We start from the raw sequence: 21,449 nt of genomic DNA on the forward strand, positions 1-21,449 counted from the left end.
TCTGCCTGTGCTCTAGAAATGGAGCAACAAAGTCTAGATAACAGCACATCTGTTTACAACGTGGTTTATTGACTATTTTAAGCCCACTGTTGAAATGTACTGCTCAGAAAATAAGATTCCTTTCCAATTATTACCACTCATTGACATTGGACCTGGTCACTCAAGAGCCCTAATGCTAATGGAGATATACAACGAGATTAATGTTGTTCTCAGGCCTGCTAACACAACATCCATTCTGTAGTTCATGGTTCAAGGAATACATTTTGCAAGGTTATAGCTGCCATAGATAGTGATTCTTCTGATGGATCTAAGCAAAGTAAACTGAAAACCTGGAAAGTTTTCACCAGTCTTGATGTCATTAAGAACACTTATGATACATGGGAAGAGATCAAAACATCAACATAAACAGGAGCTTGGAAGAAGTTGATTCCAACCCTCATGGATGACTTTGTGGAGTAAGTACCTGGAGATGTGGTGGAAACAGCAAGAGAACTAGAATTAGAAGTAGAACCTGGAGGTGGGCTGCATTGCTGCAATCTCATAATACAACTTGAACAAGTGGGGAGTTGCTTCTTATGGATGAGCAAACAAAATGGCTTCCTGAGATGGAATCTATTCCTGGTGAAGATGCTGTGAAGATTGTTGAATGACAACAAAGGATTTAAAATATTACATAAACTGAGTTGATAAAGCAGCAGCAGGGTTTGAGAAGATTGACTCCAATTTTGGAAGAAGATCTACAATCCTATCAAATAGCAACACATGCTACAGAGAAATTGTTCATGAAAGGAAGAGCCAATCGATGCAGCAAATTTCATTGTTGCCTTATTTTAAGAAACCGTCACGCCCACCCCAATGTTTGGCCACCACCCAGTCACCAGCCAACAACATCAAGGCAAGATCTCCCACCAGCCAAAAGATTATGACTCGCTGAAAACTCAGATGATGGTTAGCATTTTTTTTTTTAGCAATAAAGCATGTTTCAATGAAGATATGTGCATTGTATGTTAAACATAATGCTGTTGTACACTTTAAAGACTATAGTGTAAACATAAATTGTATATGTTTATATAAAACATATAAACACTGGGATATGTAAAATTCATCAACTTGCTTTATTGCCACATTCACTTTATTGTAATACTTGCTTCATTGTGGTTGTCTGGAACTGAACCTGCAATATGTCCGAGGTGTACCTGTGTAAGTGTTCTGATTTTTCAGTCAGTCAGTCAATAACTTTTGCTCATTATCCAAGAAAGGACAATCCTGAAGTGAGTCTTACCATACCCTCCCCATTATGACCACCTTAGTCCCGTCTCTCCCTTCATCTCTCTTCCTCTCTATACTTGTAACAGGAAAGTTGTTCTTGAAGTTGATTGAGGGATAGGAGTGATGTGGAAATTTAAGAGCTGGGTGAAAAAGAACTGGAGATTAAATACTTGGAGATACATTTTATAATTAAAATTGCTTTCTGAGGTTCCCTCCCTTCTTTTGGTGATTAAGAAGGACATGTCGCCTGGGCAGCCAGAGGAGATAATTCAGGCACATATTTAACCTCCAAATCTGAGTTGCTGGCATGTTCAGAATTCACTAGAAATTCAGTTATGGCCCCATTGGAACACATTTAACTGACCACTTGTGCTCGAGGATAGGAGAATTAAATTTTTAAATTTATTTATTTATTCATGAGAGGCATAGAGAGAGAAGCAGAAACACAGGCAGAGGGAGAAGCAGGCTCCATGTAGGGAGCCTGATGTGGGACTTGATTCCAGATCCCGGGATCATGACCTGAGTGGAAGGCAGATGCCCAACCGCTGAGCCACCCAGGAGCACCTCAAGAACAGAAAAAAAACCTTTTTCTGAATCCTGTGTGGCTCACTGTCTTCAGATCCACCTGGGGACTGGACATACAAGAGAAGGCAATCAGAAAAGCTCATTGATAGGGAAGGGTGAGTTAAGAAAAGCTGGATCCTAACTCTGGGAAAAGAACAGGGGTAGTGGAAAGGGAGGTGGGCAGGGGTTTGGGGTGACTGGGTGACGGGCACTGAGGGGGGCACTTGGCGGGATGAGCACTGGGTGTTATGCTATATGTTGGCAAATTGAACTCCAATAAAAGAAAAGAAGAGAAAAAAAGAAGAAAGGAAAGGAAAGGAAAGGAAAGGAAAGGAAAGGAAAGAAAAGAAAAAGAAAAAGAAAAAGAAAAAGAAAAAGAAAAAGAAAAAGAAAAAGAAAAAGAAAAAGAAAAAGAAAAAGAAAAAGAAAAAGAAAAGCTGGATCCTGGGACGCCTGGGTGGCTCAGCGGTTGAGCATCTGCCTTTGGCTCAGGGAGTGATCCCCGGATCAGGCATTGAGTCCCACATCAGTCTCCCTTCAGGGAGCCTGCTTATTCCTCTGCCTGTGTCTCTGCTTCTCTCTCTGTGTCTCTCATGAATAAATAAATAAAATCTTTAAAAAAAAATAAAGAAAGAAAAGCTTGATCCTCCCTTGCTTGTTCCCTCAAACTTGCTCCTGGCACAGTCATTTATTTGCACCAGCAGCTGCATAATAAGGCTATCTTCTCTCAAGTGAGACAAATCCCTCTTCTGTCTCTAGAGGGTGCTCCGAATCCACTGATCTAGACAGAGGCAGCTTCAGAAGAGCCAGAGCAGGAATAACACAAAGGAGCTGAGAGAGCTTCCCTTCCCCTACAAAAGGAAGGAAAAAAAAAAAAAAAAGAAAGAAAAGAAAAGAAAAAGAATATAGAGCAAAATCCTCCTCCTTTAGGGCAAAAGAATCAGTGACCATTGGTTCTCTGGTCTGTTGGCCCACAATATTTCAATGATCACTGGGCCTTCATTCAACAAGCATTTTTGGAGACAGAACTGATCTGTACATTCTTCAGTGCCAGATGCCAAAAGGACAGCAGTATTTAAGAATGGAATAAATACAACTATCATTAAATGTACATCCATTTTGTGTGTCACTCTTTTCAAGATGCTTTACCCACACACTGTATCTTATTTTCACAGCTACAGGATATGTTGAGTTTTATTGCATTCATTTTATAGATGGGAAAATTCAGTTGCAGAGAAGGTGAATAGCCTGCCCAAAAGAAAAACTGCTTTTTGGTACCGGAATAAATTTCAAATCTACGGCTTCTCCAATACACCGTCCAGCCCTTTTCTCAAGATCTCAAGAAGTCCATAATTGAGTAAAGTAATCAATGATTGACACCCTAATGCAAAATAGCGATGCATGATACAGAATTTTAAATGTAGCATATGGAAGATCTAAAAGCAGAAGAATCTCAGGGCTACCTGACCTCTGAGGCCATGCAGTCCAAAACACAAATCAATGAGTCAATCTTCATCACATATTCACAGGGGCCTCTTCAGCTTCTGTTTGAATGACTCTACTGAGAAGGAATCCACTACTTCACAAATATATCCTTCCACTGATGAACTACTCTGTCAGAAAAATTTTCCTCGTGTGACCCCAAGTCTGTTGCTCTGAAACACTGAACTAGCTCCTAAAGCCATCCTTTGCAGCTATGCAGGTACAGGACCGGTCTTCATTTAATACAGCAACATTTCATACGTTGCATGCCCATTGAGCTGGCCCTACCCCTAAGGATTTCTCATCTCCAGGTTAATAAACAAAGTCCCAGTTCTTTCTCTATTGCCTCATATGGCACAGGTTTGAGACTTACCCCCATTCTAGTTGCCTTATTCATAGCCATTCATAAAGGTGGAACCAGGAATGAACAGGTATCTATTCATCACACACACATAAAACAACTCACCTCTGTCCCATCCACTGCAATTGGTTCCTAGACTGTTTCCCTCTGGGATCATTGTGCCCTTCTCAGTGCCACTCCTCTTTCTAGAGCATAGTGGCATGTAGCATTTCTGGGTTGTAATTATATCTCCACATCTGTTCCTTGAACAAGAATTTGAAGGCAGGAACTATATCCATCTTGACGGTCTTAACACAGTGTCTGCAACATATTGGATGCTCAATAAATGTTTCAGTTCTCTCATGACAGAGATTTTGTCTATTTTGTTCACTGATGTGTTCTCAGCACCTAACCAGAGCCTGGCGCTAGTTCTCAAGAAATATTTACTGGATGAATGAGTGAATAACTCAATATAGTGTTCCAGAAAAAACACTAAATCATGAATTCTTTTAAATGGTATCTGCCAAGCCTATACTACATGTGAGGCATTATTCAATTTAAAATAATTCTATAAATGCAGCTCAGTGTATCACTTCATTATTTTGACTGATTAATATGATACAACAGTCTAGGTTGTTTACAGTAAAGACAAGACATTAGTCTTTTTTTTTTCCCAAGAGTCCTCAGTGAAGCCATCCCTCTCACTTACACTCATGCCAGTGTTTGGAGGTCTAGAGGCAATGTTTTAGATTTATTTCCAGCGCAATTCAACTTGTTATTTTCATTCCTTCATGCCAGGCTATTGATAGTTTTGTGAATCCCAGTTTTCTATTATATAATCCATTTGTTCTTCTCCTCAGCCTTGGTGTATCCTGAGATTTGATTAGAGGGCTATCAATGCTGTCATATGAAACACTGATAAAAATGTTCAAGTAGAAAAGACCAAACCTGGAGCTCCTTCACAGAGACCATTTTTCTAGGTTGACATTGATCTATTAGCATTCTTAGGACACAGCCATTCAGCTCATTCCACTCAGTGGTAATGTCATCAGTATTTTGCCATTTGTTCACAGAGGCATAATGGAATTTTTGGTAAATGCTACACTAAAACTTGCATGCCCTGTGACTCTGGTAATCCTGTCAGTGATTTATTTATGAGCAAACAAACAAATAAGGTGAGTTTGGTATGATTTGCTGTAAGTAAACCTCTGATGTTTCTTTGTAATCACTTTTATTTTCCCAGTCTTCATGTACTATCTTCTTGGTATTCTTAGCTAGAAACTCTCCTAGAATTTCCATTAGGCCACCAACTATGGTTTATGACTTCCATTTTCTGCCTATATTTGAAAATGGGCACCATTTCCCTATATCCCCAGGAATCCAGTCTCAATACCTCTATGATCACTAAAGCTGTTCAAACAAATTAAGCTGCCTTTGAACACTTAATGCTAATTTTAAAAAGGGCAGGGATATAACCTGAGAAAAGTATTCACAATACTATGACTGAGGGCACTGTTTATGTTCCCTACTCTGAGAATCTGCACCAGACCATCTGCTGGCAACTCACTGCCATTCCCCACCGTGTCCCCTCTGTGATCGTCCCTGTGTCACAGGGGCCAGAAAATTATGAAGACAGGCCACGTATTCCAGAGTCCCTAACAACTAGTTTGCCCATGAGGAATTTTCACAAATTATGGAAGACTGGGATGGATGGATGAATGGATGGATGGATGGATAGATTGATTGATCATAGGTAGTCACTGCTTCTTTGGAAACAGAAGATGTGTGGGCTGCAGCAGATGTGAAATTTTGAGTAGCCTCCAGGCATTTTCTTGCGGCTCACCCACCACAGCACTGAAGATGTTTGTAGTTACTGCCAGCAGCTTCCTGTTGAGGCCCTTAGCCTTCCTGATTGCTTGAAAACTAGCAACATAACTGAAAACTGCCACCTTCCTTGGCTTTTTTCCCCCTCTGGCTCTTACTGCAGTTGTATAAGCATCTAATCTTCTATATAAAATCCCTTACTGCTTACAAAATAGGGAGTGTTTTCTGTTCTTTTAATCAAATTCTGATAAAGGATGCAATCCACCTTCACCCTATGTGAACCTTATGGAACTGACAATCAAGATATCATTTTCTTTCTAGCCCAAGAACAGGTTTCTACCTCAGACTGGCCAATGTACCCCATCCTCTAGTACAGTGATTGATCCAGAGGTAAGTATCTAAACCAAGTAGAGAAAATAAAAAGAGTATTTTAACTTTTGCTATTAGGTCATTGGAAAACAGATTTCCCCTCCTCTGCATAACGGACTGTAAGGATGTAGGGCTGGGAGTGCCAGTGACTCTCTGACCTGCTTCAAAGAAGATGCAGCCAACACAAGAGGAAGGCGGGTCTAAAATATGGAAAGAAAATGTCTTGACATTGCAGAAGCCCCAAAATCCAGATGATTCTGAAGCCAGATGTGTCCTGGGACTTCCGGTTTATATTGTCAATGCCCTCTGGCCAAATATCCCCAGTGATGCACCTGCAGTTGAACAAGTTGGGGTTCATGATTACTGCGGTGGGAAAGGTGGGACAGGGAGAACAATGGACTGTTTCAGTAAAAGGGCTTTAGAAAGGATATAAAGGATTTGACATTGGTTGTGTGATTTGGGGAAGGGTATAAGGAAGTGGGCTTTGCTCTAGATTGGAGATTGTCAAGAAGCAGGGGTTGTTTTCTCCTTGGATATCTTAATAACTCTTATCTACAAGGAAGTAAGACAGGAGCAAGGTTGAAGGAGGAATTGGAAAAGAAGCAGAAGTCACTCCTATTACTCAGGATGTTTGATTATTTTCATGGTCATGCTTTTATCTTGTTCCATGTTAGTTATAGAGTGACTTTGCCTACTATTGGCATTTCTGTGAAATTGTTTGAGTTCAACAGACCTAGCTGAGTTCCAGGCTGGCTTCTAGAACACCAAGCCTTCTCTGCCAGCACCAGGCCAGCTTCTCGATGTCAGAGATTGCTTTTCTTTTTCTCAGCATGCACCCAACTAATGTTTATTAAATATCAACTATATTCCAGGTACTCCTGGATATTGACATTCCTGAGAGAGACATATAATATGTACACAAATAAGATGTAATAGGTAATTACAGATTTGGTTAAGTTCTATACAGTAAAGAAATAGTATGACCTTCAATTACTGAGTAACTTCCAGTGGCCATTTTAAGTAAGATGGTTAGGGAAAGACTCATTGGAAAGGTGACATACGGCATGAGACATGAAGCATGGGAATAAGAGAGATGTTTCAGGCAGAGGGAATAGCAAGTGCAAAGACCCCAGAGCAGACAAAGGGTTTGAGAGAACTCAGAAAAGGAAAGGAGATTCGTGTGCCTGGAATATGGACAGCAAGAAGGTAAGACCAAATAAGAGAAAGAGTCAGGAGGCCAATCATGCCAGGTCTTGTAGGTTCTTAGTAAGGACATTCCAACCTCCACTCCTTCTGTCTCCATAGGATGCAACTGGACTAAAAGTTCTAGTGTCCTCCTCTTTCACCTACCCTTTCTTTGGAGGAACAACTTATCCAACATATGACTTTTAGAAAATGAGCCCTAGCCTTTCCTTCTCTTCTTTAGCATCCAAGGTGCCTAAAGGAGGCAGATATTCTCTGTTCCCCCTTGCCATAAATTTTACATGGTCAAGCCCTTCAGGAGGAAGCCTGAGGTTGTCCACATCTGTGTATGAACCTATAAATCAGACTGTCTCTTGGGTGCTGTCTTAGCAACCTCCTGTATTAGTTTGCTGGGGCCACCGTAACAAAATATCACAGACTGGGTGCCTTAAACAACAGAAACTTATTTTCTCACTGTTCTGGAAGCTGGAAATTCCAGATCAATATGATTGGGTTCTACTGCATGCTCACGTCCCCCTCTCTTCTTCTCCTCCTCTTCCTCTTCTTTAAAGATTTATTTATTTATTTTTAAAGATTTTATTTATTCATGAGAGACACACACACACAGAGGCAGAGACATAGGCAGAGGGAGAAGCAGGCTCCGTGCAGGGAACCCGATGTGGGACTCGATCCTAGGTCTCCAGGATCATGCCCTGAGCCGAAGGCAAACGCCCGACCACTGAGCCATCCAGGCATCCCTAAAGATTTTATCTATTTATTTATTTGAGGAGGGGTGGAGAGAATCTGAAGCGGATTCCACACTGAGCACAGCCCAACTCAGGGATCAATCCCACAACCATGAGACCATGACCTAAGCCAAAACCAAGAGTCAGACGCTTAACTGAGCCACCCAAGTGCCCCTCTTCTTTGTAAAGACATCAGTCCTATTGGATTAGGGCTCCACCCTTATGAACTCACTTAACCTTATTTACCTCTTTAACAACCCTATCTCTAAATACAGTCACACTGAGAGGGCTTCAACATATGAATTTGGAAGAACACAACTCAGTCTATAATTCCCTCAGATTTCAACCTATTTCTCCACAGACTTATGCCATATACTCCAAACAAATGTATGGAAAATATTTATCTATGGCTTCCTCAGTTCTGAACTCAGGTGGGGAATGAAAATAACATGTTCCAGGCTACCAAAAACCCTCACATAGACCAAGGTAAGGCATAATAATGGGACTGTTTCATGCAATGGGAATATTTCAGAGTTTAAGCGGGAAAACAACACAATGTGATTTATAAGGATTAATCTGGCTACTGTGTGGAATATTCATTTTAAAGCACTAAGTCTTTTTTAAGCCCAGGTGACCAGGTTCAGTTATAAGTGTCTTAAATTACTGAATTTGTCCTTACTACCACTCCAGAGATCGATGTTGTTATCCTCATTTTGCAGGTGAAGAAACTAAGATTGAGGCAAGTAGCCTCCCTAAGGTTGTGCAGTTCTGTGGATCAAGCCAGAACTAACATTCACTACATTTAACCCATAGTTAAAAATGAAAATCACATGGAAACAAGTTTAGATGGTTGTTTCAAAAGTATGAAGAATGAGAGAGAAGCTATTAACAATATCTGCGTCTGGATATGATGATGTTAGCCACCATAATGTAGTGCAAAGAAGCTGCAAATAGCAGTTAAGAGCACATGCTCTGGAATATATGTATAGATAATAAATAATGGACATCAGCACTTACTATTTTCCACACACTGTGCTGAGTGTTTCACAGATGTTAGCTCCTTTATTCTTCAAAATAGATCTGCCTGCCCTTAAAATCCCATTCTTTTCCCTCTATTGAATCTTGTCTGGACAACTGACATTCTTCTAACAAAATAGCATAAGGATGAGACTACTACCAATAATATTACTATCAGTTAACAGTCACTACATACCAGGTACTGTTCTAAGTCTTTAACATATATTAGCTAAGTGGATCCTCACAACAACAGTGGGTACTATTCATATCCCCATTTTACAGAGGAGACACCGAGGTACATGGTTATGTTACTGTTGTTTAAAAAAACAACAACAACATGGATTTATTAAGTTGGAGAATCAGGTTTCAAACCAGAGCACAGCTCCAGTATTTGAGTGCACATTCTGGTTATCATCCTCCCTAAACAAGTGAAAACAACCAAGGCTTAGTGGGGAGGTTAAGTACCTTTCCTGAACTAACAAGTCATGGACATAACTGGGTGACTGTGCACAGCTGCTTACATTCTCTTGGCCTCAGTTTCATTAGCTGTAAAATGGGTAAACCCTACATGCACAATAAGTTTGGGGTGATAATTATTTTTTTTATTTTTAAAATTAAATTAAATTAACTTAGTTTTTTTAATTTTTTTTTTAGAGAGAGAGTGCATGTGTGCACACTTGTGAGGTGAAGGAGGGGCTGAGGGAGAGAGAGAATCCTAGGCAGGCTGCATGTGGGGCTTGATCTCATGACCCCAGGATCATGACTGGAGCCGAAATCAAGAGTCAGATGCTCAATTGACTGAGCCACCCAGTGCCCCTGGGGTAATAATTAAATGACATAAATATGTAAAAGGCTTTATGCCCACTTCTTGCCACAAAGTTAGTGCTCAAAATAGTCCCTATTGATAGCTTGAGAGTTTTACAATGAACATACATTCCTTCAAAATCAGCAAAAACAATAAAGACATTCCCATTTTGAATTGAATGCCTAAACAATAAGACTTGAATGCATTTAACAGAACAAGACACACTCTCAACATTTTTTATTTCCTCCAACCAATGTTAGCTCCCACTCTCCTGACTCAATGATTAATTTTCCTGGCAGGAAGGACAGAGGCAAAAGAGGACTCTGGTCATAGGTTATACTTCTTCTGTGGACTTCTTGAACCGAACTAAAATAGCCTTCCTATCAACCTGGCTGTTTCTGTTTCCAGACCTCTTCAAAGGGGCTCTAGTCTGCCCACCCCACCTGCCTCATTTTGGACACCTCTTTTCCATGTCCTACGTCTCAGGAGAGCTCGCCACCCAGACACATTGACCTCCTTAGACAATAGCTCTCCTCACCGCTCCACTTCCTTCTCACCAGGCCATTTGTACCTTTTAACTAGGATTTCATTTTCCAAAGGGTTTTTCCTTGTAGTCATTCATTGGTTGCATGTGTTACATTCTCTGAGTGCATCCTGTGACGATGGCTGTCACTGCCAATGATGACAAGTGCTTCTACTCACTACATGGCAGACACTGTGCTGTGTGCTCTATGTGCATGATCTCATTGAATCCCTTAACAACTCTAGGACTAGGGCACTATTATTATCCTCCATAAATAGTTGAGAATAAAAACAAAAACAAAATGAAGTCTTAGAGAGGTTCAGTAGCCTGTCCGACACCACAGAATGAACAAGTGACACACAGTCGTCCATCTTCCTCTATACCTGCCACCACTCCCAGATCAAGCCTGCCACTCCATCACCTGACTGGTTCATCAGTTTCCTAACTGGGCTGCCTGTCTCCAGCCTTGACCTTCTGCAATCTATTCACTACTCGGGCAAGTTGAAGTTTTTAAAAACATAAATAGGCCATATTGCTCCCTTGTTTAAAACCCTTCAGTGGCTCCTCATTTTTCTTATGATAATATGCTAAGTCCTTATATGGCTTTGAACTATGTGGATTAGCTTGAGCTCTACAGCCTTAATTATTCCCCTGTCTCTTCCCCATAGCCTACGACCCACCTCCATTAGACTTCGTTTGTCCCTAGGCTTTGCATGGTCTATGCCCTCAGCTCAGAAAGTGTCCCTTGCTTTCCCCCCGGATCCCTGAGAGAAAATAAAGGCATCTCTCCTGCTGCTCTGCTTCATACTTCCTCCAAAAGCACAGGAATTTCCAGGTAATTTAATGCATTTGCCAGGTTTCTACTGCATCGTTTAATTCATCCTCACTCCTCTACAGATGAGGAAGCTGACCTCAAGTGACCCGTTCAAAATCCTAGTTCTAGCAAGCGGCAGGGTAGGGGTGCCAGCTCATGTCTGTCTGCCTCCAGACACTGATCTTTCCTCTGAGCTTTGTTGCCATGACGTTTGTCGAGGTTAGAAACAACAGCAGGTAAACATGGGTACAGCTGGAGGGAGGGATTGTCTATGAGGCTGAAACTGATCTAATAAATGGAAAGAAAAGACATTTTAACCTATGCCACTGACAGTGGGAAGGTCAGGAATTGAGCTCCAGCTGGAGAGTGGTTTCTGCTTTTTGACCCAGAGTAATTTCCTTGTCTACCTTTGTGTGACTACAATGACAGAAGCTGTTTTATTAATGCCCTTGGCAAAGCGCAGTGAGATGATCTGTCCTTAGCAACGAAGGGGTATCTGAGGTCAGTTCTAAAGAGCCAGAGACTCAACAGGGCACTTGCAGGAGAACAGAAAGGAAATTTGTGAGGCAGGCAGGGATCCTGAGAAACCAGGGTTCTAGAAACTAGCTCCAGAGGCTCTTACCACCTCTCCCACAAAACTGAGTTCTTGCTCTGCTTTAGGACTTTCTCATGTACCATCCAGCTTTAGTTCCTTCCTTTAAAAATGTAATAAAAGTGCTACTACTGCACAGGGTTGTTGTGATTTTCTTGACATCATTATAGTAAAAGGGACTAGCACAGTAGCTGGTACATAGGCAAGTTTTTGGTTTTTCTATAACTTATCTATATGCTGTCACTGTCCTACTCCCAGAGAAGTGAATTGAGAAAATGCAAAGATTCCTGTGTAAGACGGAATGCCTGAAGCTTTGGGCCTATGCCTGCACCTAACTTGCCTAAACAACCCTCATCTGAGTCCCCTCCTCTCCTATCTGAGCATCAATCTGCTTGCAACCACTGAGTGCCCCACTATTTGCCATGCACTGAGAAAAACAGAGATGCATGTAACCGCTCATTGCCTACTGGCCCAGCAGATGGACAACTATCCTTCTCGTCTGCTAGGGCTGTTTCATCTATTAGGTTCCATGGTAACAGGAGCTGGGGCCTACATGCTTTCCAAGGGCCTAGGGAAATCCTTGAGATCGCAAATACAAAATTATTGGCTCTGAAATACAAGAGTGGTATAATTTAAACTAATTAATGTTTTGGTTAGTGTGTCTACAAAATGCATCATATCAATTTTTATAATTTTTTTTTAAATGTAAATTTCCTTTTATTTATTTATTATTTTTTTTAAATTTTTATTTATTTATGATAGTCACACAGAGAGAGAGAGAGGCAGAGACACAGGCAGAGGGAGAAGCAGGCTCCATGCACTGGGAGCCCGATGTGGGATTCGATCCCGGGTCTCCAGGATCGCGCCCTGGGCCAAAGGCAGGCGCTAAACCGCAGCGCCACCCAGGGATCCCCAATTTTTATAATTTTTAAACAACTTTTATAGTGTCATTTTATAACTTATCATATATAAATTCTATTTAATGTTGGACGTGGGGGCAATTTAGTATGACTGAGCTGAGGAACCAAAGTTAGAAGCCCTAAAGTTAAAGAACAATTGTACTAGGACCCCAGAATGGACAAACTCCATCTGCTTCCTGATAAACCCTCACTCATTTGGTTTTCTTTCCAGAAATGACTCCTCCCCACTTTGCAGCTAGTACTGATTGGCACTGGGCAGGGCCCTCTACCTCCTCAGAAAGCTGTCCTCTCTTGGCTTCAGCACTCCTCTATCACTCTCTGTTAATATGGTTCAACTTCACAAACCCTGAGCCTACCCCTGGGTGTTGGGGGCTTCCTTCCTCATGGAGAGAGAGCTTCTTTGTCTCTGAAGATCTCACCTTTGCATGAGGGATGTGGATAAATCCACACAAAAGCACAGCATTAAGCCAAACTTCTAATGGATGGCAGGTATCCTCTCTGGCTTTCTCTGTCTGAGAATTACAGGGATTTGTAGGACCTCTCGTTAAAGTTCTGGAATCTCTCTTGGCTGGACCCATTGTTTTCGGAAGGTGCCTTGATTAGGGCATGTCTCTGTAAGGTCCTCTATGGATAGGGGGAAATCAGGTAAGTTTGATAATAGCTACCACCAGCTCCTCCTAATTGATAATCAGGTCTCCAAGGGAACTGGTGCTTAGTGTGTGATAAAAGGCTCAGTGCCTTGCTCTGTCTTTGGCCCAATTCAGTTTAGCATTTTTTAAAACATGCCAGACGCACATCATACAGTTTTATCTTTATATAAGCCTTCCTTTTTAGCAGAGCTTTTACATCTCTGCCTCACATGGAATTTTCCCCTTTGTTGTTTTTATTATCTAAGCAATGCATATTTATTATGGAAGAATTAGACCAACAGATAAACAATGACTCAAGCCACCATTACGTTGGCATTGTGACTGATGATCAAATCTGCCACGATAGCAGAATGCCAAAAGCCTTCTGCCAGATGGTAAACAACTTGGGTAGAAAAGCCAAGTCTGCAGCCAAGCACTGTAGGAAGGCATGGACTGGGGAGTTGCCCTGGTTCAGACCTGGGCTTAGAACCCAGCTCTCTGTTTTGCTGGCTGTGCAGAAATCCTTAGTGGGACCATTTGGAACAATAAGGACATCCATTGGCCCATATCGATGGAAGCTTGAGGGTTAGCTTAATCCAGTAGTGTCTGTGATTCCCCTGGCCATGCCCACCCCTTGCACCATGGGCACCCACCTTCAGGCTGACGGCAAGAGGGCTACAGCACCTCCCTCTCCCCCTGCACATGTTGGAGGACAAGATTATCTCCTACTGAGGATTTCTCTAATGAGTGAAGACAATATTTGCAGAAGGTGCAGAAAACTTTCCAGTGTACCTTTTTGATCCAAATTTACACTCAGCTAATCCTGTGGCCAACAGAATGCTCTGCACTAGTTGGCTTAGGCCTGGGTTCTCCCGCTGGAGACTGGGATATGATTTCCATGATTAGCTGAGATTAATCAAGCCCTGCCCCTGCAGATGGTGTGGACTAGACGTTGGGAAGTCGACAGCAATTCTGTGGTCTTGGACAAATTACTCAACTCCAATGAGCATGGATACTGTTGCTTATAAAACCGGAATAGTGATACACATTGTGTGGTGGAGAACACCTGAGGTAATTCATATGAAATGGCAAAACACCATGCTTGACCTTTAGTAGGGGCTTAATACGTGAATAAGTGTTTGATGAATCCATTAATTAATTAGCCAGGGTCTTGAAGGTGACAATGCCCAAGTAGATTAACATTCTCATTTGAACCCAGAATCTGCAACTTCCTGACCTTGGAAACATGACTCTCTCTCCCCAAACCTCAGTTTCCTCCTAGGTAAAATGGGTCAACAGTGGGTCAACACTCATTAGACATTCTGCTTGACAGGCACCATTCTAAACAATGTACAGGTAGAGTCTCATTCAATCTTTTCCACCACCCACCATCTTGGCATTTTCACGACCTCACTATAAAAGAAGACGACTGAGGTACGGAAAGTTACTTGCCTAAAAGTACCAATTTATTAAGTATGGAGTCAGGATTTTAATATAAATAGTTTAGCCTCAAAGCATAGCTTCCTGATAATTAAATTCTACTGCCTTTCAGTAATAATAGATCTATCTCAGGGATTTTTGTGGGGATTAAATAATAAACGCGGGGGATCCCTGGGTGGCTGTACAATGCTCAGAAGGCTCTGTACACATTATGAATTATTATTATTTGAAACATGTGGTAATGAAAGAGACTTCTATGTAAGCCCAAAACTTCCACTCCACTGTAACAATCATCCCCCTAAAACTTTTTGATTCATTACTTCAGAAAATACCTATTGATCGTTCAGTCAATCATTCCCTTGAATTTGATGAGGTTACATGACCCTGATGGTTCTCCTGTTCCCCAAGGAAAAAGTCCAGTTTCTCCCTGGATTCGGCCCTCACCATGGTGCACCACGGAGCCTGCTCACCAGGCCTGCATGCTCCACTCCCTTTGTTCCCTGTGGCGGAGTATCACCTGTCCACCCACCATGCTGACTGACAAACTCCATCTCCTTCAGATGAATCGCTCCTTCCTCTGTGTCCTGGAACTAGTGGACAGAGCCGTCTGTTTGTATAGACTGTAACTGATTTGTTTCCTCTGTTTACCTGTCTCCCTCCTGGTCCTGGGATGGGACACTGTGTGCCAGTCATCTTGATACAGAGCTGGCACATGATACAATATTTGTTGGATATGGATATTTGTTGGATATTTGTTGAATAAATCCCCAAATCACAATTAGGATAAATACCCATTAAACACTGACTGTGTACGACGAGGTAACATCCTAGGTGCTTCACATGCTGATTACAGCTGTGGTTATGAATGAAAAATGTGTAATTTACACAAGCTGATGAAAAGGAGGGGAATCTATGTGACAGTATAATCTGTTTTTTTTTAATAATAAATTTATTTTTTATTGGTGTTCAATTTACCAACATACAGAATAACACCCAGTGCTCATCCCGTCAAGTGCCCCCCTCAGTGCCCGTCACCCATTCACCCCCACCCCCAGCCCTCCTTCCCTTCCACCATCCCTAGTTCGTTTCCCAGAGTTAAGAGTCTTTATGTTCTGTCTCCCTTTCTGACATTTCCCACACATTTCTTCTCCCTTCCCCTATATTCCCCTTCACCATTATTTATATTCTCCAAATGAGTGAGAACATACAATGCTTGTCCTTCTCCGATTGACTTACTTCACTCAGCATAATACCCTCCAGTTCCATCCACGTTGAAGCAAATGATGGGTATTTCTGACTGGTGGTTTTATACATATATTTATTATATATGGATGGATACATGTCTTATTCGTCTTCTGGATGCTTATTTTTATTCATGTTCCATGTGTATATCTCGAACTTTACTTATTTAATTTTTCAAGTATCAAAACAAAAACTTGAAGGTGAAATATCTCATTAATTAGAAAATCACAAAATTAAATGATGCCTCATGGTAGTATTTGGAATATTAAAATATGTAATTAAATTTTAATATTTGTTTTAAATGTGGTTTAAGATGCAATGTCTTAAATAAATGTTTTAAAATGATTAAAAGGCATATTGGAAGTGCTAGCTGCAGTAAATATATTGGATGGTAGTAAATATATTGGATGGTAGTAAATATATTGGATGGTGATCCTAATAGGACTAGAATCTTCACTCACAGGCATTATTAAATCTTTTACTCTTGGGATTAAAAGTTTTCTCAGTCAAGGGGTGCCTCGATGGCTCAGTCAATTAAGCGTTGGACTCTTAATTTTTGCTCATGTCATGATCTCAGGTTCTGAGGTCGAGCCCTGTGTCTGGCTACCTGCACCGGGCATGGAAGCCTGCTTGGATTCTCTTTCCTCCTCCCCTCTGCTCCACCTCTTCCACCACCAAGCATACGGGGATGCAAGTGCGGGTGCATGCTCTCTTGCAAAAAAAAAAAAAAAAAAAAAATCTTAGTCAAGTGGCCCCTGTCACTGCATGTGGATGATTTTTCTTTCAATTATGGGGATACTCAGGGGTAAAAGCCATCCTGAACTATTTTTGCTGTCTGGAGAAAACTATATGGATATTAAAATGTTGAATCATCTGAGGAAAATGAATTTTGACCTCTCTGTTCCTTTCATACTGATCTCTCTCTCATTAAAACTTTTGGTTGAGATGGAGAAAATCTAGTATCAGATCGAAGCCCTCTTCCACTTGGACTACTGTGGACTGTTTCCATTCTGAGTTCCTTTTGTGTATCTTTTAATCAGGGCTTAGTGAGGCCATTTGTGCTACTGGTTAGCTTCTTTTTAAAGAAATTTTATTTATTTATTTGAGAGAGCAGAGTGAGAGAGAGCACACATGAGCAGGGGTAAGGGGCAGAAGGAGAGGGAGAAGCAGACTCCTCACTGAGCAGGGAGCCCAATGCAGGGCTCCAACCCAGGACCCTGGGATCATGACCTGAGCCAAAGGCAGATGCTTAACCCACTGAGCCACCCAGGTGCCCCTACTGGTCACCTTCTTGTTGTTCATATGTCTGTGGACACTCTTGTTTGCTGGACAGGGAGTTTTTGAGGGAGACTTTCTTTTTCACTTCTCATCCCCAGCTGTCTCCCAGATGCCTGGCCCAATAAATCAGTGGATGCCAACTGAGCCTGGTTCATGTAAGCAGCATCTGCCATGGGCCATGTCAGCATTCCTTTCTCCACATTTAACATCCATGCCAGTCTAGGACCTGACAGTGAACCAGGAGACCTGGCAATTGGTAAGTAACTCAGATAAACTGAAAGAACTCCAGAGCCAGAGGGAAACTTGAAAATATCTGGACTTAAGTTTTTATCTTGCAACTGAGCAAAAGGAAACCCAGAGGGGTAAAGAGCATTACCTGATTCAACACAGCTGGTCAGCAGGGAACCTGGGGTCAAACCTCATGTCACTTGGCTTCCAGCCCAGGCTCCTCCTCCCTTGTCACCATGCTTCCCCAGCTCAGAGGGATGTGTGCCTTCCCTTTATACTAGCACAGAAAGTTTCCACACTATGAAGTACCACCATGCCATCTCCAGGAAGGGGAGCTTGCTGCCACCTTGTCTTAGGAGAGCTCATTTTTCAGACTTACAGCTCTTGGCATAAACAACCTGGGGCCTACGGAGGATGTTTCTTACAAGGAGCTGCAATGCAGTGATTGTTCACTCTGAGAGCTCTGACTCACCCCTTTCTCAGCCCCTGGGCTTATTTTAGCCCCACTTTCTGGAGGAGGAAATGAGAACATGATCCTGTGGGAAGAGCCCAGGGGCCTCCAGTTCTCACTGGAGGCTTCTGGCAGCAACTTGCAGCTCCAGCTTCATTAGAAATCCACAGCCAGAGGCTCCTATAGAATTAGGGCTGCTAGCCTGGCCAGGTTACAGTGCACCTGCTTTAAGAAAATCTGCCATCCAGAAATGAGAATTAGGCAAAAGGGATGAATTTGAAGCTGATTATTGACCTAGCAAGGAGCTTCTTTCCTTTCTTCATTAAATGTGGAACAGTAGAATGAGCAAGGCTGTTGGGAGTCCCTGCTTCCATTAATGAGCTATAAAACCTTGAGTTTGGGATTAACCTTTCTGAGATTGGGAAGTTGGGGGTGTGCAGGGGAGGAACCTTGAGCTGGGTCTTGAAAGACAAGTAGGGAGGAGGAGAGGGAGTTAGAGCTGGGGGAGGGGTACACACAAATTCCCAGAGGTGTGAAAGTACAGGGAGTCGTCTGGACCATCTGCAGCAAAGGAAGAGAAACTGGATAGGCAGAGTCTGGAGCAGTCTCCTCCCTCTTCCCCAACATAGCATGCATATTCCTGCCCATACACTTTTCCTTAAATCAACCCCCTTACCTAAATGCTTTCCCTGTTCTCTCCAGTTACCAAATCCTACCATCCAAAGCTTAGTTGGGTCACTTCTCAGGGCCTCACATGACCAAAATCAAGGTGTCGACCAGGCTGTGTTCCTTCTTGGATGCTCTGGAGAAATCATTCACTTCCAAACTCATTGAAGTTGGTCAAAATCAGCTCCTTGTGGTTGTAAGCCTGGGGTTTTCTTTGTCAAGGGCTTCTCTGGGCAACTAGAGGTCCCCCATGTTCCTTGCCATTTGGCCTCCATGGGCTGTTTACAGCATGGCTGTTGCTTCTTCTTCCAGGCCAGAAGGAACATATCTCTTTCACTTCATCCTCAATGACCAAGTGAAGAAAACTTTCTGCTTTTGTTTGTTTTGTTTGCTTCGCCATGTGGTTTATTTATTTTTTATTTTATTTTATTATTATTTTTTGCCATGTGGTTTATTATTATTTTTTTAGTAATGCACATTATAAGTAAATACATATTATATATTTATATAGATTTCAATTTGAAAATTACAGATTACATATATATATATATACACTAATCGTCATAGTTATTCAGTGATTTGTTTCTAAAAAGGTTATAGTAATTCCTATTACCATTAGCAATGTTTGAGAGTATGCAACTCCCCATATCCATACTCACAATTGAAGATAAGAATTTTAAATGTTTTGTTTGGAGAAAAGTGACTGTATTATTTTAATATGCATTTGTTTTACTGAGAAATTTATCATTTTCACATGTTTCTCAGTTATTTGCACTTATTTAAATTTCCTGTTTATCTTTTTTATTCATTTTTCTTTTGGGTTATTTATCTTTTCTTGTCCATTTGTTACAGCTCATTTTTCTACTGTAGATATTAATCACTGAGGTATCATTATGTGACCATTTTTTTCAACTTATCTTTGGTTTTATGACATCAAATATATCTACATGTCGTTAATAACTTCTGGGTTTCCAATCTTGGTTAAGATCTCCCCTGCCTGAGATTATACACAGTGTCTTAGATTATACTGTAGAACAATTTTATTATTACTACACTTATGTGTGTAATATATCTAGAAGGTCTCTTTCGATGTTTTAAGGGCAGGATCCAATTATACTTTCTTCCACTTGGATAGCCAGTTGTCAGCACCATCTATTAAGTTACCCATACTTTTTCATTTGGTAAAATCACTTTAGTCAAATACTAAATTATCATATATGTTAGGACCTACTTTAGGATTCTACATTCTGTTCTACTGACTGATAAGTTAGTCCATAGCTATGTCAATGTCATATTTGTGAGAACCCTCTGTTTTCAAAGTGCCCACTTGAATAGGTCAAGCTCCCCTTGAGCTATCCCCCTTTCTTAAAATCAACAACCATGTAACACAACCTAACTACAGGAGTAAAATCTAGCATGTTCATAGTCCTGGACATAATGTAGGGTGTGCACTCCAGGAAGCAGGAATCTTAGGGAACATTTTAGAATTCTGTCCATCATACCCTCCATGCTCTTTTCTATGGAGGAAGGAGTTTTGCTTTCAGGTCAGTTTCTGAGCTCTCTGTTGTAACCCAAGAACTGGACAGATTTCCACCTAGAAGCAGTGAGAGCTACAGCCACACTTTCTTTCCCAACAGGTGGCAAGATATGGAGAAGGCTAGGAGTATATGCTTTCTGAAAGGAAGTGGGCCTATGAACATCAAGACTGGAGGAGGAGGATGTCAGAGGAAACAGCTGACGAGTGAGGGATGGGCAGGTGGGAGAGGCAAGTTCTGGGCCTTACTACATGAGTAGGAAACAGGAAGAAGCAGGTAGGGAAGAATCATGGGCTTGGTTTCAGGTAAGGATTTGATGGGAATATGAAAATGAGGAAAGGAATCAGGAGTAACAGGGAAAAAAGATCCTAAGAAGCACTGCTCTGAGTCACAAATTATATCCTCTAAGACACTTATTAAGAAAAGCCAGTACAGGGGAGCCTGGGTGTCTCATTTGGTTAAGTGTCTGCCTTCTGCTTGAGTCATGGTCCCAGGATCCTGAGATATAGGCCTGCATCGGGGTCCCTGCTCAGCCAGGATTTTGCTTCTCTCCCTGCCTCTGTGCACCCCCTCCCACTCATGCTCTCTCTCTCTTTCAAATAAAATCTTCCTTTTTTAAAAGAGAAGCCAGTAAAACATAGATTTGCTTTTAATAATGTTAATACTGGACTGTCTTTCCTTGACTAGGTCTGTGCAGAGACTGGGTCTGGTGACATATCTTTCAATTGAGTATGTAGGAACTTTATTTTACTGTTTAAGCTACAAGCCGGGTTGCCCTATAATGTCAACAAAAATACTAAGCTGCAGAGTACAAGAGAGGCATAGATTTTCATAGAATGTGCCATCTTTTTCTTATTAAACAAAGTACATAATATCTCATTCTCAAAGACCTATACTGATGCCAGACATCTGCAATTCTACCTAGGAGCCCTTTTAGGTAATGATCATCACTGTGCTTCCTAGTCCCTAGTATAGGGTAGATACATGAGAAAATATGCCTTGCAATAAAATTTATTTGATTAATAAATATAATCATTAACACTTACAAGACACTTCCAAAGTATCAGACATTATAAAATACTATTCTATCTGGATGATAGAAACTGTGGCACAGAGAGGTTAAGTAACTTGCTCAAGTTCACACAGCTAGTAGATTCTAAATTTAACATAGGCATTCTGATTCTTTAATCCATGCACTTGTATAAGCCATGAACTTCTAGTAAGGGACAAAGGGATTAATATATTATGTGTCCTTTTTTACCTTGAAGAAAGAAAGAAGACCCAGGATGGGTGTGGAAGGAGTTAATGCAGAAGCCTCCTGGGCACCATCTCTTTCCTACGAGTACTGGAGAACATGCCCTGACTTCTTAGTCTCTGCTACTAAAGGGTGGCTGGTGAACCATCAGTGTCAGCATCACCAGGGAGCTTAGTGGAAATGCATATTCTTAGGTGCCACCTCCAGACCTAATGAATAAAAATCTGCTTCTTAAAAAGACCCCCTCGGTGATCTCTATGCACATTCAAGTCTGAGCA

The 21,449-nt window shown here is 41.5% G+C and overlaps 2 long non-coding RNA genes across 2 annotated transcripts in view; one reads left to right on the forward strand and one right to left on the reverse strand.

Moving 5' to 3' along the window:
• The window catches only part of LOC140642947 (uncharacterized), an 81,196-nt gene that overhangs the window by 17,734 nt on the left and 42,013 nt on the right, over window positions 1–21,449 (reverse strand). The window lies entirely within an intron of this gene.
• On the forward strand, window positions 8,158–20,137 carry LOC140642948 (uncharacterized). Its single transcript, XR_012039323.1, has 3 exons — window positions 8,158–8,262; window positions 17,135–17,292; window positions 20,019–20,137. It is a non-coding gene; the product is annotated as an uncharacterized lncRNA (long non-coding RNA).

This window comes from Canis lupus, chromosome 11 (assembly GCF_048164855.1).
Source record: "Canis lupus baileyi chromosome 11, mCanLup2.hap1, whole genome shotgun sequence".
NCBI lineage: Eukaryota > Metazoa > Chordata > Mammalia > Carnivora > Canidae > Canis > Canis lupus.